This window comes from Giraffa tippelskirchi, chromosome 13 (assembly GCF_054371585.1).
Source record: "Giraffa tippelskirchi isolate mGirTip1 chromosome 13, T2T-mGirTip1v1.2.pri, whole genome shotgun sequence".
In the NCBI taxonomy this organism is placed as follows: domain Eukaryota; kingdom Metazoa; phylum Chordata; class Mammalia; order Artiodactyla; family Giraffidae; genus Giraffa; species Giraffa tippelskirchi.
Window position 1 is genome coordinate 71,236,549 of NC_137287.1, and position 17,162 is coordinate 71,253,710.

Here is a 17,162-nt window from a genome sequence, read left to right on the forward strand (position 1 = left end):
CCTCAGTGTTCTGTTTGTTCACTAAATGAGGAATTTTGCTTTGCACCTGGTGTGGCCCAAAATGTCATAGGTTACCGTATTTCCAGAAGTTACCCCTTATCCTCATTATAAAATCTGGTGGTAGAAGGTTTGTTTTTTCTGTGCTCTAGTTTTTATAATCTCCGGTAGCCAAAGCTCATAAATAATGATTCTATGTGCCTGGTATCTATTGTCCTCAAAAGCTGTGTAGTTAGAAAGGAAGACCATCCAGAAGAGGAACTGAAGTAGACTACCACACATCTCTGCACATCAGCAGGTAGACCCCAGCCGTGCTCTCCTGGTAGTCAATGCACACTGTCACATGCCTAATGAACTACTGCCTCAATGCAAGCAGGGCTCACGTTAACACCATCCAAACTTTATTTTGCTCTGCACCTAGTTATACAATTTTTAATACTGGAAAATCCTATGATTCACAAAACATCAAATGACTAAATATTATTGCTATATTACTTTGCAAACAAAGTTGTGTGGTCATTACCAGCCAGAAAGTAGGGAAGTAAAAACATAAATTCAGCAACTCACTTGTCTCAACATGCATGAGCACTGATGACTATAAATCAGAGTGTCATTACAGAAGAACTTCAATGCGTCTCTATCCTCTAGAAGCTGTGAGAGTATACATGATAAACAGGGAAAAAATGCAAATTCAAAAGGGCAGTATTTTTCCATCTCTGTCTACAGTAGGAGAAATTATAACCAATGCTACTTCTTTGTGCAATACCAATACCTGGATATCAACTCTAATGCTGTACTCCAATAAAATGATCCTGGACTCCTTGAAGCTAGTTAATTTGGTGGGAGGGATGGGGGAGGCATGCTGGGCATGAAGTATCTCAGTTCCCTGACCAGAGATCAAACCCATGTCCCCTGAAGTGAAAGCATGAAGTCTTAACCACTAGACCACCAAGGAAGTACCAAAAATCACCATAATTCTGTCTATTATGTTTTATTTGATAATTAGATATAATATTTTGCTAATTTAATCAGAAAAGCTGAATTTTTAAAAAAGCAAAGAAAATGTTTATAAAAATTGTTCACAAAGAGTTGTAATTTAGAAAAGTAGATACAATAGAAACACAAATTGGAGTATTCATTAAATGGGTATTTATTTCTTCTGTAAATTAAACATGTTTATAAATGCTTTTAGTTACTGAATGCATTATTAGTGTGAATGCATATTGAGTGAATGCATTATTCACTATTAAACAATTCGTAGAACTGAGTTTAATGAAGTTTTTTTTTCTCTTATGTCACAGTTCAAATCAAGTTTCACTCACATTCCATTAACTAGAACACAACCAGCTGACCACAACTCACTATAAGAAAAACGAGAAGTATAATTCAGCTTTGCACCACAGAAGAGAATGGAAATAGTGCCTGAATAATTAACCAAGACCTCTGCTAATAAGACAGTATATTTCTACCTCTGTAAACAAGGGAAAAAAGCATTCAGGGACTTTTGAGTAACCTAAATAGCTCCAGAAAAACAAGTACTGACCCCTAAAGGAAGGTTTGGCAAAAGAAGTGTGAAATTTTAGCTTTTAAAGGCCATATGGTCTCTGTTGAAACTACTCAGCTTTATTGCTAGCATGTCAATGGAAGCGAAAAAAAACAATGTAAGACCAATGAGTTTCAATTTTATTTGAGGACCTTACTGAGGACTATAGCCTGGGAGACAGCCTCTTAGCTCTGAGGATCTGTTCTAAAGAGGTAGAGGGAAGAGCCAGTATTTATATTAATTGTTGGGCTACAGAAATACATATGGCCAAGCGTATATCTTGGTAAAAGATTACTGCTAATCACAAAAAACACAGATACCTCCAGTTAACGATTTTAATGATTTTCTACATATGAGAAAAGGCAAGAATCCAAGATTATTAAAATTCTTCCTTCCATACGCATCTTAACTATCTAGGGGCTGCACATCCAAAACACAGAACACTTCCTCTTGCTTTTCTCCATCCTGAATTCCCCACCATCAAGGGGGACTGCATGGGTTTCAGCTTAACCTTCTGTATAAACAGATGATGAGTGAGACTCTCTGTTCTCTTTGTTTACATATGCAAAAGCAGCCATAAACAATACCTAAATGAATGGGTGTGGCTGCATTCCAATAAAACTTTATTTATAAAAACAGGTGTCAAGCCAAGGATAGGTTGCAAACCCTCACCCTAACTGAAAGATGACTGATCAACAATGATTGACACACACATTAATTAGTTACAAAGAGAATTCCAGTGTTAATTAGCACCAGTCTTCACACATAATAAATAAATAGGAAGCTCATTTAACAATGTTCTAAGAAAACCAATTAGCCAAATGTCTTAAAATGCAGAGATAACTTCATCTCCTAGGAGAAAAATTCTCTAGCTAGATCTAATAATAATAATTAAGCTTTTTTTAAAATATAGTTTTACTAGTGGCAACAGAGCATGTCAATATAATTACAAGAAAATAGATAATGATAAAAGTATATTATTTAGGGGTGAATAGTGGGTTGAATAAAACCAAAGCTAGGATGTTAAATATGAAGGCATGGATGTTAAATATTGTTGATTTGGAACAATTTAGGTGTAACAATAAATTAGAAGTTTAACATGATGCTCAGTGACATGGATATAAATAACTCTGACATGCCTGTCAGGACCTGTGCCTTGAAAAGAAATAACTGATTAATAACCCAAATCTTGAGAACTGCCATGTCCAGGACAATGCTTGCTTTTTATTTTATTCCAATAAGACTATTAAGACCACAGGAAGATAAAGTTGAACAGGAATAAAAACAATGGTGATGGAGATGGAAATTTAGATTAGTGGCATTTATAAATAATATTTGTAAGTAATATTTTAGACTCTGTTACTGTAAATATTACAATCAGTTTTATAATTATTATTTATAATTTTTCTTCTTTTAAGATGCTAAAGCTGTTAAGAGAATGTATGTTGGAATCGTGATTTTAATTAAAAATTTCTAAGTGATTATGTTTTTTTTTCCAATAAATGTGTAAAAATTAGGGAAATTTTAACTTTTTAAATCCATAAAGGTTTGTGATATTTTTTAGTAATGTGTAACTATTTAAAGGAATTGATTCACTTTTTAAATGGTAGTTGACTGACAAATCAGTAATCCTGGGTGTTCTACAAAGTTCAAATGTTTTCCTGTATTATTTTCACCAAAACCTTTTAACAATTAAATAAGCTATTAACAAACTGCAACACGCACACACAAACTCTGCCATGAAGTAAATGTATAATATCCTTCATAAAGAAAAGATTAAAAACTTTAAATTGTATCATCAGCAATTAAATATTTTTAAAACTACTGTTCACCAATAACACTTCTCCATCTATAGTTTATGTGATGAACCCTGCAGATGATTCATCTTTACTTTAGCATTTTCTAAGCCTTCCATTTAAGCACTCAGTATAGGAATGATAATTTAAGCACTTGACTTCAACTAAATCAAGTAACACCCAGAGCAGTTCATGGGGTTGGAGGGGACCTGAGAAATAATTTTCTGTTCTCATTTCTAAAATTGATGATAGGTTTGAGGCAACAATTGAAAGATATTTCCCGTTGAGACAGGAGATAGATAGGACTCAGTCTGAATAGCCGGAGGCTGTCCCCTGTGCACAGATACTCCAAGATAAGAAGCGAGAGGGGAACTGAGCTCTGCCCAGATAAGAGATAAAAGACCACATATTTCACCTTCTTGAAGTCAAGGAGACTTTCCTGGCTGCACATGGGCGGAAAGATTCCTTGAAGGTCAGAAAGGGAGGAGGCACTGCTCAAATTATTACCCAAAGGAAAGAAATGGTTTGTAGCTGATTAATTCTGTATAGTACACCTCTTATAATGGACTAAGATCAATATAGGGAGAATACCATAGCTTTTATAAAAAATGTTTGCTTTAGTTTATGAACTATATTTCTGTATCAATGTAAATGTCTGTAGATATACACATCACCCCAACCTTCCACCTAAGACATTTTCAAATACTGACTGAAGCTAAGAAATGACATAAGAAAATTCCTGATCTATGTTCAGTTTTCTATACCAGTGCATATCAAACACCTTATTTTGTGAAAGCATTTTAAAATCTCATATGCTGAGATGATCAGGTTTTGGTCAACTGGAGATGTTCATGCTAAGGTGACGTCACGATTTTCTGTGATACAGAGAAAATTTTCTTTAGAGAGAAACCTGATCCGAGGGAATTTTCTAATTCTCTGCTCTGTTCTTGACAATCCCCAGCACTACAGATAAACAGCCTTTATCCCAGGACCCACACATGAACTGCTGATTATTTTCTCCTAACACTATTTGCTTGGGCTTCCCAGGTGGCTGAGTGGTAAAGAACACAGCTGACAATGCAGGAGATGCGGGTTTGATCCCTGGATTGGAAAGATCCCCTGGAGAAGGAAATAGCAATCCACTTCAATATTCTTGCCTGGAAAATCCCATGGACAGAGGAATCTGATGGGCTACAGTCCATGGGGCCACAAAAAGAGTTGAACATGACTCAGAGACTGAACAACAACAACCCTATCTGTTTAAGGTTTTCATGGGAGGCATGGCTATTTAAAGGTTATTAAATTATTTAACTTCAAATAGTTAACCACTAATTTTTACATTGTGGTGACAGACACAGCCTTTTCAGCATTAGAGACTTTTTTTTAAGCCTCATGCATGTATTTCAGTGTCATAAATTCAGGGACTACTAAACTGTAGTGTTGGAATCACACAAGGAGGATGAGCCTTGGGTCCTCGCTAACTATTCTTAATTTTAGAAGTTCAAGAAGGTCTTTGTTACAGGGTTTCTTCAGTGGCTTATTTCCTGCAAATAAATCCCAACATCTTTATAGGGAAGTTGCAGTTCCTGTGCTTAATACAAATAAGGAGAAAATCCTAATAAGGAAATGCAAGATGTTTTCCATTAAGATTTTTAAGAGACATGAAGCATTTCAAAGAATTATGCAAATAGATCATGCTGTGTGCCATTTAGCACATTTTATTATCTCACAGATTAGTGCAATTTAGTGCTTGAGCAGTGAAAGCCTCTGTCAGTTGTTGAAAGCATGAGGCATCTGTAGTCAGAATGCTGACATTAGCAGCCTACAAAATGTGGACAACTGTAACCATAAATTAGAGAAATTACCAAGGAGATCCTTCCAGAGTAAGGCAAAGAGTTGATGAAATACAGATGTCTCCAGAGCTCCCTCATATGTGCATAATTTCATAGCTGCACATTCTGATATTTTGAAGATTTTATTCCCATTCCTTTGGGGACTAACACTTTTAATACTTCCTTGGTCAACAGGTGGGATGGCAGTAAAAGATATAAATCATTCCAGACATGGTATTAAAAACTTATCCTTGCTCATTTTAATCAACAGCTCCATGCTTGCAAAAGGTAAAATCAAAATATTAGGTATAAACTGGCAGAAAAGGCAAGAATAAATGAGTTTCTTTGCAAATATATGAGATATATCCTGCACCTCTTCAATTGTAACAATGATTTATAATTTTAAAAATGTAAAGAAGGAGAGCTGAAGTCAATTTATTTAGTTGGCTTAGTGTTTCCGGAATCCAGTGACCAGGCCAAGGATGAGGGGTGAACTTCATGCACGCTTCCAACCGATCCCCACCCTTGGGAAGTTTACGCTCTGCTGTTGTGAATCATTTTTGAACAAAGGGTTCTTCATTTTCCTGTTTCAGTGCCCCCTCAAATACACATTTGGCCCTATCAGTGGAGTTTCAGGTCCTGAGGACACTATGGAAGTCTATTTCAGAGGCCACGCCTGGATTTGAGAGCACAGGAAAAGAGAACTGAAGAAAAATGAGCTGACATTCAGTGTGTGTGTGTGTTTGTTTTTTAATCTTCAGAGAGTCACAATTTCTTGTATAGGGCAGGAAGCTGAGAATTGTTATAAAGAACTGCTTGTAAGAGGCAGAAAATATATCAAGATTCATCGGTCTGACCGTTACGAACAGAAAAAAAAAAAACTGGATGACAAGCCTATTGAGGGAACCAGTGGCTGCTTTTTCTTGGGGTCCACTAATAATTCTGACTGAGGCTCTGGGCTTGGACCAGGAAGACGCTGCTGCTGAGGAACCAGCAGGGCTGTTGGTGGTTGTGGAGACTGTTAGAAAAACAGGAGAGACAGGGTCCTCAGCACATAACTAACTTTCCCTCCCAACACTTACTGAAGTCTGAAGCTCAAGGGGCTGGAGAATGAAGAGTTAACAAATGCCTCTGGAAATAAGTGTATCATTCCTCAAAGCCTAAAGATGCAGAAGAAATGAAGATTCTCTAGGTGGAGGGTCAGCTCAGAGTTCACTAGATAATGGAAAGGCCTGTGAGTGACACCTGCGGGGAGAGACCTGACAGAAGGGCTTGTAGACTTGCTTCTGCCTCTGTTAGACCCTGAGTTCACAGCCAAGTGTACTCCATACTAATGCTTGGACAGCTCAGGTTTGAATAGTTCCCCTTTCCCTTGAAACAACTGCTTTCCAGCCTCTTCATCCTTCCTAAAGGAGAATGACCTGTGTGCCAGCATGACAAAGGTCCAGAAATGCATAGAAGCTTCATTGTGAGCCCCAATCCTTTAAGGGACTCAATGGTCAACTCCAAGTGAGGAGAGGGGGTGTGCAGAAGCAGGAAGTCATTACAATAATCAATCACTAGCTGGGCTTTGAGCTCCTTTACCACTAATTTAATGGAAAGATTTATTACCTTCACAATTTACACTTCTGAAAAATCACTGAATCTTCACATCAATCTTTGTGTTTTATCACAGAGGAAATTATAGGTAGCAAATCAATAGTTTCTTTTTGCAAATTTGTACCTTGCAGCTAAAAAAAAAATAGTCTTATTTTAAATTAAGGCAACATTAAGTCAAGAAACGGCATTTTTCTCCATTCTGTGACTACAGTACAATGATTCAATACTTCCTCTGCCCACTTTTGTCTTTAATAGTCATAAGGTTGTTTTCCTATAATAAGCATTTCAATGGGAATTATGACCACCAATTTTCTTCAAAAAGTATGATTTCACTAAGCAAGAACTGACTTGAAGTTTATAACTTCCAAGTTTGGAAATTCTTTGATATTTCATTTTCCTTTATCAGAATGGAGACAGATATTTGTTGCTGCTGCTTTGTTTTGCTTATTGATTCTAAACTGAATAGAACCCCAAATTTATTCACTTACTCCTCTTTCAGCAATATGACTTCTTCCAATTGTTAGATTTCACTTGATATTTTTAACACATAAATCTTGTTATAAAAGTATTTAAGTAAATCCAAAAAGTTAAGAAAAGCAGAGAAAATTAAAAAGTTTAGAGATAGTTCCATCATCCAAAATTAGTACCAATAGTATTTTGGCATATTTTCATTTAAAATGCATATAGGATGATTTAGTTCTATTTACATGCTATTTTCTATCTGTGTCAATAAGTCATTTTTCTAAAATGTAAGTTAAATGTGTAAATCATATTCTTATAGACTTGCTACAGTTAACAAGTTACCTTGTTATGAGGCATTTAGATTATTTACAACTATTTAGTATCCTAAATAACACTGAAGAAACGACCTATTACTCATTTAATCTGAATTCATTTGTGCATGATGATGTCGAGAATGTGGAATAAAACTGGTCTGCTTCAACTCTCAAATTTTCCTTTAGAGATGATCTTCAGTTTGAGTTAGAGGAAGGTCTTTTCCTGGTTGATTATGTAGAACTCAGAAATTTCTTACTTATGTGTTTTATAAAACCCAAAGCAAGATGGAGTTGTGGCAGGTAAACATGTCTATTAAAAGTGAAATCAGCCTGAAAGAAACATTTTCCTTATAATCAGGTAGGCTATCCTTGATTCTCTGTCTGAATATTAGTAGGGAGGGTGGAGGGATGGGAATAAAACAAAATTTCAAAAGGGGAATGAGTTATTTGGTATATGTCTCCAAAAATGAACAAGTGGCAGAAAAGATAAATTCCTTTGTTATAAAAAAACTTGTTATGAATTTCTCTGACATTTTTGTTGTTGTTAAGTCTCTAAGTCATGTCTGACTCTTTGTAACCCCATGGACTGTAGTACGCCAGGATTCCCTGTCCATCACCATTTCCTGGAGTTTGCTCAAACTCATGCCTGTTGAGTCAACAATACCATCCAACCATCTCATTCTCTGTCACCCACTTCTTCTCCTGCCCTCAATCTTTCCCAGAATCAGGGTCTTTTCCAATGAGCTGGCTCTTCTCATCAGGTGGCTCAAGTATTGGAGCTTCAGCTTCAGTATCAGTCCTTCCAGTGAATATTCAGGGTTGATTTCCTTTAGGATTGACTGGTTTGATCTCTTGCTGTCCAAGGGACTCTCAAGAGTCTTCTCCAGCACCATAACTCAAAAGCATCAATTCTTTGGTGTTCAGCCTTCTTTATGGTCCAACTCTCATATCCATGCATGACTACTGGAAAAAACATAGCTTTGACTACACTTTGTTGGCCAAGTGATGTCTCTGCTTTTTTTAATATATTGCCTAGGTTTGTCATAGCTTTTATTCCAAGGAGCAAGTGTCTTTTAATTTCATGGCTGCAGCCACCATCTGCAATGATTTTGGAGCCCAAGAAAATAAAGTCTCTCACTGTTTCATTGTTTCCCCATCTATTTACCATGAAGTGATGAGACTGGATGCCATGATCTTAGTTTTTGAAAGTTGAGTTTTAAGTCAGTTTTTTCGCTCTCCTCTTTCACCTTTATCAAAAGGACACTGGGGGTAAAGAATAGCACATGTCTTTATTTTTCTATTTCTAATCATATCTGATTTAAACACACCCTTTCCCAAAGTGAGAGAGAAATTCTACAATTCAATATTAGTTCATTTACACTTATAACTTAATTCTGAAAGTTTACACATCACTCCTCCCCAAGCTGGGAAAACTCCATCTTAAATCAGTCTTCATCTCTGGTATAGCTTTTGTTCCATATATTCATGGCCTCACCATGGAGCCCTTGTCTTTACGATATTGTGCACTGTTTATGCTGGTCCAGGACCCCTAAATCCTTTCCAACCCTTGTCTACAACAGAAAAACAAAAACAAAAAAACATTTTAACATAGTCATAGAGTGGTTCTACTTTTTCAATCCACATTTTGAACCGAGAATTGTGGAATTTAAGCCATTTTCTTCTGTAGTGCTACAAAGGATTGGATTTCAGCGAGGAGATCCTTAGAGAAATGAAAGTTATATAGAATCATTATTTGACCAAGTTGGAACTATTGAAGATGAAAATATTTACTTGGAGATGAGACTCTGCCAGTTCACAGCATGCAGAAATGAATGCTGGTCATGACATCATCACCAGTTAGGCCGTGGTCACCAGTTAGGCAGAGCCCATTGAACGAAAGACTCAGGGCCAAGTGACAAGAAGAGTATGTAATTTGAGCTGGTAATTTCATGACTTCTTCTTGAATATGAAAGCAATCACTTAGCATTCAGAATTCAATTATGTATTTAGAGAAATTAAATACCACAGATTTTCTTGCTTGCTAAATCCTTCTTTGCTTTTATCTTCTTGATATGGATGTGGCTCGCTGCTTCTATTGAACATAGCACAAAACTTAGTTAAGTCCCTCTCCCGGCTTTCTTTATAAAAGTTGCAAATTGTAGAAATGAACAAATACCCTAATTTTAGCTGACTTCCCAGGTCTTTTATTAAAAGTCACAAATCCTTTTAACTTCCAAAAAACCATACAGGATGATATTTTTTATGTTTGCTATATCTTCTACAAAGAAGAAAATAGCTAGTGTATTGGATGTTAGAGCCAATTACCTAAAGGATTAAATCCCGTTTGTTGAAATCTCTGTGCATGTGGGTGGCATGGTAAATCCCTTAACAGACCTGACACCTACACCTCGGTCTAGAACATTTTTCCCTCCACCTGCCTCTTTGGTTTCTGTTTAGCAGGTGTGGGTGGTTTGTGGTTGAGTAAAAATAAGAATGATCTGCAGGAGCCCCTCACATTTGACACTGAATCTGCCACTTGAATTACCCTTACATTATAAACTTAACTACGGACCAAAAGTTTCAGAGAGAGAATATTCCCATTTGCTTTGCTTGTAAGGGTTACTACTACTACTACTACTACTACTACTACTACTACTACTACTAACCAGAAGCTTGATAAAACAAGAGTTAATTTCTTCATTTCCAGTAAGAATTTCAGAAATAATTCATCTCTGGAATTTTAAACTTACATTCAGCTGTCCTCTCTGGTCTGATCTTTAAGCAATGTGCATTCAGGACATAGTGTCCTATTGGTATTCTAGTGTGTGTGCATGCATTATGTCTGTGTGAGTGTGCACAGGTAATATAAGTTTGTGTTGCATTATTAGTAATTGTCTTAACCAATGCGATGACTCTGTTGTGTTCCTTTGTTGATGATAAATATTACATCCATACAAATACACTGATACCCAGTAAGAATTCTAGGTTTTCAAGTTGGATTTAGGCTTTCTTTTTGAAACTTTGAATTAAAATTATATCATCTTTTCAATATATTAATCTTAAAACATTTAAGTACCATTAGTAAGAAAAGTAACAAAGTGTAAAATGAAGTGTCTTTATGAATCACAAATTTTTATTTTACTTTAATATTTCTTAAAATAAAACAGTATTCCTCCCACATTGATTCATATTTTTACTAAAAACTCATTTTTGAATGGACAATGGAAGGCCAGTCTTGAATAGAATATAACCTCTTATCTCATTGTTCTATTAGATATATCATGAAATAAACTTATGGGAAATGACTAATACATTTGAAAAACAGTGTTTCTTCCATAAAGCATTTTATTATGCTTTAAGGTTTCAAAAAAAAGTTTCATAAAAAGTTGTGAAGAGGTACAGTTTACTTAATTTGTAATCCTGTGTAGTATAATCTTTATATTTCATGCTTTTGTTGGCATTGATTTTTAAAACTATGTTTTTTTTAAACTTTATAAAATTTAACTTGAAGTGGTAAAATACTTAAATAATATCTTCATTAAAATTAGCCAACAAAAATGGAAGTGTAATAAATTGAGAAAACTAGAAAAATAAGGCATCTTGAACACAATATGAGAAATTAAAGTTACACCCTACAAATAAAAACAATGACTCTGAGGTTGTTAAACTATTTTATGTTATGTTGTAAATGAGACACCCTCAGCATATGCACAGGTTTTAGTCAGAAGAGTAAACAGATAGCTATGATTATGAATATATTAAAAGAAAGAAAAACGTTTTCATCGAGTAAATGTACAATTTGCCGCTAGAATAATCAAGAGTTATGAAAAGAAGACATACAGGAAAAAACAATGAAGGGAAAGAGGTGAACACACTGCAAATTAAACTAAGTTCAAGGGACTATTTTATAAACAATAAAAATGAAAGTCATCAATGTATCTGAGTTCGGATTCATTTTTATTGCTTATGCTCAGTTCTGCTTCACACTCTGAGTCCTCAAGTATTTCTTCAGTTTTGGAAATGTTGATGCATAATGTAAAGTATGAAGTTAGTGTAAGATTGGCCAATTTTTTCTTGCTTAAATAGTCTCTATGATCAGAAGAGAAACTCATCCAGGTAGACCCTTAGTAAACATGTTGAATGGATGAAACTTTTCTTTTTTTTTTTCCTTTGTGAAATTGTTTTTATTTGTATTGGGCTACAGGAGATGGGTTGGGAAATATCTGCAGGGTATACTCCAGCAGGGAAAGGTCCATTCTACTCTTCCTGGGATAATGTTTATAGCTTTTTCTTTTTCTTGGAGCTGCTGCTTTTGCTGAAAGTAGCCTTTTTAGGTCCTCCTTGGAGAAGAGTTTTCCCTTTTGAGGGGAGAGGTGGGGGGACACGTTGTTTCCTGACTCTCAGGGTTACTAACTGGTTCCTATTTAGGGAGACTTCCTCCTCTTGGGAAGACTTCCACTGCCAGCTGTCTCTTTAAGATCATTACAAACTAGCGCCTGACTGGAAAAATTTTTTTTTTTTTCTTGGGTTTGGAGAAGGAGACAGATGGGTCTTCCATTTCATTCTCCTGAGGAGACTCCTGGGACTTTTGCTTTTACTTCTTTTTGGTGAACTTTCTGTTTAAATACACTTCTCCTTCATTCTCTCTGTCCTCCTTTTGAAGTTCTATTAACTTCTGTTAGAAGCTGTCTTAAGGGCTTCCCTGATAGCTCAGATTGTAAAGAATCCACCTGCAATGTAACAAATCCTGGTTCGATTCCTGGGTTGGCAAGATCTGCTGGAGAAGGGATAGGCTACCCACTCCAGTATTCTTGGGCTTCCCTTGTGGCTCAGCTGGTAAAGAATCTACCTGCAATGCAAGAGACTGGGTTCGATCCCTGGGTTGGGACGATCCCCTGGAGAAGGGAAAGGCCACCCGCTCCAGTATTCTGGCCTGGAGAATTCCATGGACTGTATAGTCCATGGGGTGGCAAAGAGTCAGACATGACTGAGAGACTTTCACTTTCACAGAAGCTGTCTTAATTGGCCGTTTTGATCTTTCAGTCTCTTTATCTGGATAAATTCCTTATTATTATCACTGAGTTTCCTAACTCTCTTCAGTTGTATTTCTTCTTATTTTTATGTTTCTTTTCTTATATACTTTTGGTTTCTAAAGCTGTTATTTATAGTTGACTATACTTTGTTCTTTCTTACATACTATTATTTCAAATTCCACTGCTCTTTTTCATGGGTTACGTTCTTTTTAAAAAATCTCATTGAGAATTCTTAACACACTCACTTTAAAGTCAACATATATACTGCTATAGTATATATGGGGCTTCCCAGGTGGCTCAGATGGTAAAGAATCTGCCTACAACGCAGGAGACCCAGGTTTGATCCCCATGTTGCCTGGAGAATTCTTGCCTGGAGAATCCCATGGACAGAAGAGTGTGGCAGGCAACAGTTCATGGGGTTGCACAGTGTTGGACATGACTGAGCAACTAACACTTTCACTTTCATAGAATTTTTAATCTTTATGGTGAATTCAACTCCAGAATGCTTGTATATATTATTTTATTACCTCTCACAGTTAATTTTCCTCACACATTTTATAATTTTTTGCACACTCATCTTGAATGAGAAGTACTGTACTCATTCTTAGTCATAACATTTCAAACAGAACTAATCATCTTTCTCCACTACCTCTACTCTCTACTACTGTATACAACGTGAAGTTTCTCTTGGCTCTTTTTTGTGGATCCTTTAACCAGGGACCCTTGTCAAAAACAATGTATCACTGACTCTTCCAACTACTGTATCTCCTTTCCAACATACTGTCCAGTTATCAATTTTTAACATTTTGCCATTTCTGTTCTTCCCATCTCTATGTAACACCCTTGAGATTAGCCTTCTATAGGCAACCTCAAATTTCAGTCCACAGTAGCTGTCAACACTGCTCAAATCACTATTGCATTCCCAGAACATAAATTTACTTCAATGCAAGTGTGAGTTATATGAATTTTACATGTATACAAAATGCATACAAAATTTACAAGGAAAAGTCAGTTATATGCTTTTAACAAAAGAATTCATAACAGAGATAAAATGAGATGATGATATACATTAGGATGCATAACATTTTTCCTCCAAAGCAATTTCCATTAGATTCCTTCTGGAACCCTCCTATACTGTTGGTGGAAACGTAAATTTCTACATCTACTATGGAAAACGGTATAGAGATTCCTCAAAAAATTAAGACAGTTGCCATATGATCCAACAATCCCACTCCTTGGCAAATATCCAGCCAAAACTCTAATTCAAAAAGATATACATGTCCCTATGTTCATAGAAGCACTATTCACAATTTAGCCAGGACATGTAAATAACCTAAATGTCCATCAACAGATGAACAGATAAAGAAGAGGTGGTACATGTATACAAGGGAATACTACTCAGTGATAAAAAAGAATGAAATAATGCCATTTGCAGCTACATGGATGGGCCTAAAGATTATCATACTAAGTGAAGTAAGAAAAACAAATACCACATGATATCACTTATATGTGAAATCTAAAAATACAACAAAACTTATCTATAAAACAGAAACAGATTCACAGACATGGATGGATTGGGAGTTTGGGATTAGCAGATGCAAACTTTATATATAGGATGGATAAACAACATGGTCCTACATTATAGCACATGGAACTGTATTTAATATCGTGTGATAAACCATAATGGAAAAGAATATGAAAAAGACTGCATTATAGATATAGATATATACACACATATATATAACTGAATCACTTTACTGCATCAGAAATACTGTAGCAGAAATCAATTATACGTCAATAAAATTTCTAAAAAAATTCCCTCCTTCCTAGCCTGCTTCAGAGCTCTCCAATCACAAATCATGAATGAAAATTTTAGTTCCTTTTCATCAGATCTCTTTATAAAACTTGCATTAAAGTTCAGTTTCACTGAGGCACATACTCCAAGATGAATTCGGAGTGTAAGAGACTTATTGGAGGAGGTGGAAATAGGAGAAGATGAAAAAGTCTTCAGACTACGATGCCAGCCTTACACCTGAGGAAGGGGAGAGGGAAGGAAGAGACATGGACTTCACGCAAAATGCCCAAAATACATGGACAGCAATAAACCATCAGTATTGTTTGCTTTCTATAACAATGTTGATCAATTATTTGATTATCTTCCTGTGTTAAAATTCATATTGACTATATTGCCATGAAATGCAATTATACAAGCTATACACTCTTCCACTCTAAAGGGGGAATTTATACATGGAACAGGAAACTTGAACTAGAAAAACTATCCTCCAGTTCCCTTTCAAATTCTAGATACCAAAACTCTATTGTGAAAAATGATTCAATAGTCCTATTTCACTTCACTCTTACACAGACACATACGTGTGGAAGTGAAACTCTTAGCTGTATCTTGTGTTCTGACAGTAGCCTTCTGACTAGAGATTTCTACCTTCAGAAAAAAATGTCTTCAAACACCATGATTAACTCTTGTGTGGATGAACCAGGATCATGACAAATGGGAGACCAACTTTTGTGACTTAAGCAAGATGAAACTATTTCCTCTCTGGTTTTTGTTTGTTTGTCTGTTTTGTTTTTGACTGTGCTGACCAGTATGTGGAATCTTAGTGACCTGACCAAAGATTGATCTGCATCCCATGCACTGGATGTGTGGAGTCTTAACCCCTAGACTGCTAGTGAAGTTCCAAAATCATTTTCTCTTTGATAATTCAGATGATGTATGTATTGCCTATTTCAGGGGGCTCTGTATGCAATGTAAGCCACCCCCAATACATTGGTATTATTTCAAATCAAATTGTATAATTTTGGTTTCCCAGGTGGTTCAGTAGGTAAAGAATATGCCTGCAATGCAGGAGACTGCCTGTAATGTAGGAGTCCCCGGGTTCCATCCCTGGGTCGGTAAGATCCCCTGGAGAAGGAAATGGCAACCCACTTCAATATCCTTACCTGGGATATCCCATGACGGAGGAGCCTGGTAGGCTACAGTCCATGAGGTCACAAAGAGTCGGACACGACTGAGCAACTAAACCACTGCTCTTTATTAGGATGAGATTTTCTAATTCTTAAAGCATTTTTAGGAACATGTTCCTCAAAGGAACCTTGAATCAACCTTGTGAAATAATCATAGGTGGGTTTATTACCCCCATTTTTCAATTGAGTAAATGGAGTACAAGAGCTGTTCAATTGTTTGAGCTGGATTTGGTCTACTATTTGATGTAACCAAGCTTTGAGTCCTTGTGCATTTCCCTATCAATTCTGCAAAGAATTTAATGATGATTATAACATGAAAAATAATAAATTTTTCTCTTTGCTTTAAAACAGAAAACAATGGGAATTGCATGTAATATGTGTGGAGTATCTACAGATTATTTTGAAGGGATAAGCACTTTCTCAGACATCATTCCAAGAACTAAAGAAAAACAATTAAATTTTTTTTTTTAATTACATTACAGTGCTTGGGGAGGCAAAAGAAAGAATGTTGCAGTATAATATTTTCATATTTTACCTAATCAACCTACATTATAGGAGATATTTTAAACAATGGATAAAGCCTCTGTCTCTTACAGTCCAGAAACAGTGAGCCAAACCACAATTTTTCAATGATATCTGAGATAAATATTACTAAATACAGCTCCTTGGATATGATTTTTTTCTTACCTAGTTTATTGAAAGTGTCTGCTTATAGTTTTCTACTGACCCTACCTACCACCTTTTAATTAAATAAGCTGATAAAATTTCATCTTAGTGCAGAATTTCCTTTGCTTGGCCTTGCTGCTTTGTTCTGCTGCATATCACCTGTCTTGGTTTTCTATTGTATGGGTGTTTACATGGGGATGTGCTGTAACTCAAGAATAAGCAGAAGGTGCTTTCATTGTTATAGATCAAATTGTTTAACCTGTGATTGGGGTAAAAGCAGCCCCAGCTTTCTGAAGGCTGTACTCCCTGCTGAAAATTGCTAGGTTGCTCTTTTTCTCTTTTTTTCCTGTCACCTTAACTGGGTTTGGAGGCCTTTACAAGTACAGAGCATGACTACTTAGGCAACCACAGTTTTCTAGTGTGAATTAATAGGCCAAATGTATTGAGCAGAACTGACCTTTGCTTTTATATATAATGCCATTATAATTGATGTGAACTTCTTTATCTAGGTTGCAGGTATTAGATTACTTCATAGTTCTTTATTACAATCAGCAGGGTGTTAATTTGATTTTTTTTTAAACTCCTGAATTCTGTCATTCTCATTACTGGTTTCCTAATGAAAATCGATGGATAAAATAAACGAAACCTAAATATCATAATCCTAAAACTCCTACTATTTTAGAGTTCTATGGTCATTTGCTTTTGGCATTCATTGAACCATGTATGGCTTGTAGAAAGATAAACAAGTTTTTTTTTTTCTTTTTGCAACCAGTATTGAGTACAAAATACAAAACAAATCACCAACTGTGTACATGCTCAGAGTAAGCATTCATCAAAAGACATACTATCCCTTAGAATGCTTCCCTACTAAATTAGGTTTATGGAAAATATTTGTAGCACAAAAAATATAAATAAAGTATAGAAATCTATTAAATTAGCTG

General features: G+C 35.8%; 1 long non-coding RNA gene across 1 annotated transcript in view; it reads right to left on the bottom strand.

Moving 5' to 3' along the window:
- The window catches only part of LOC145531340 (uncharacterized), a 99,416-nt gene that overhangs the window by 79,994 nt on the left and 2,260 nt on the right, over nt 1-17,162 (bottom strand). The window lies entirely within an intron of this gene.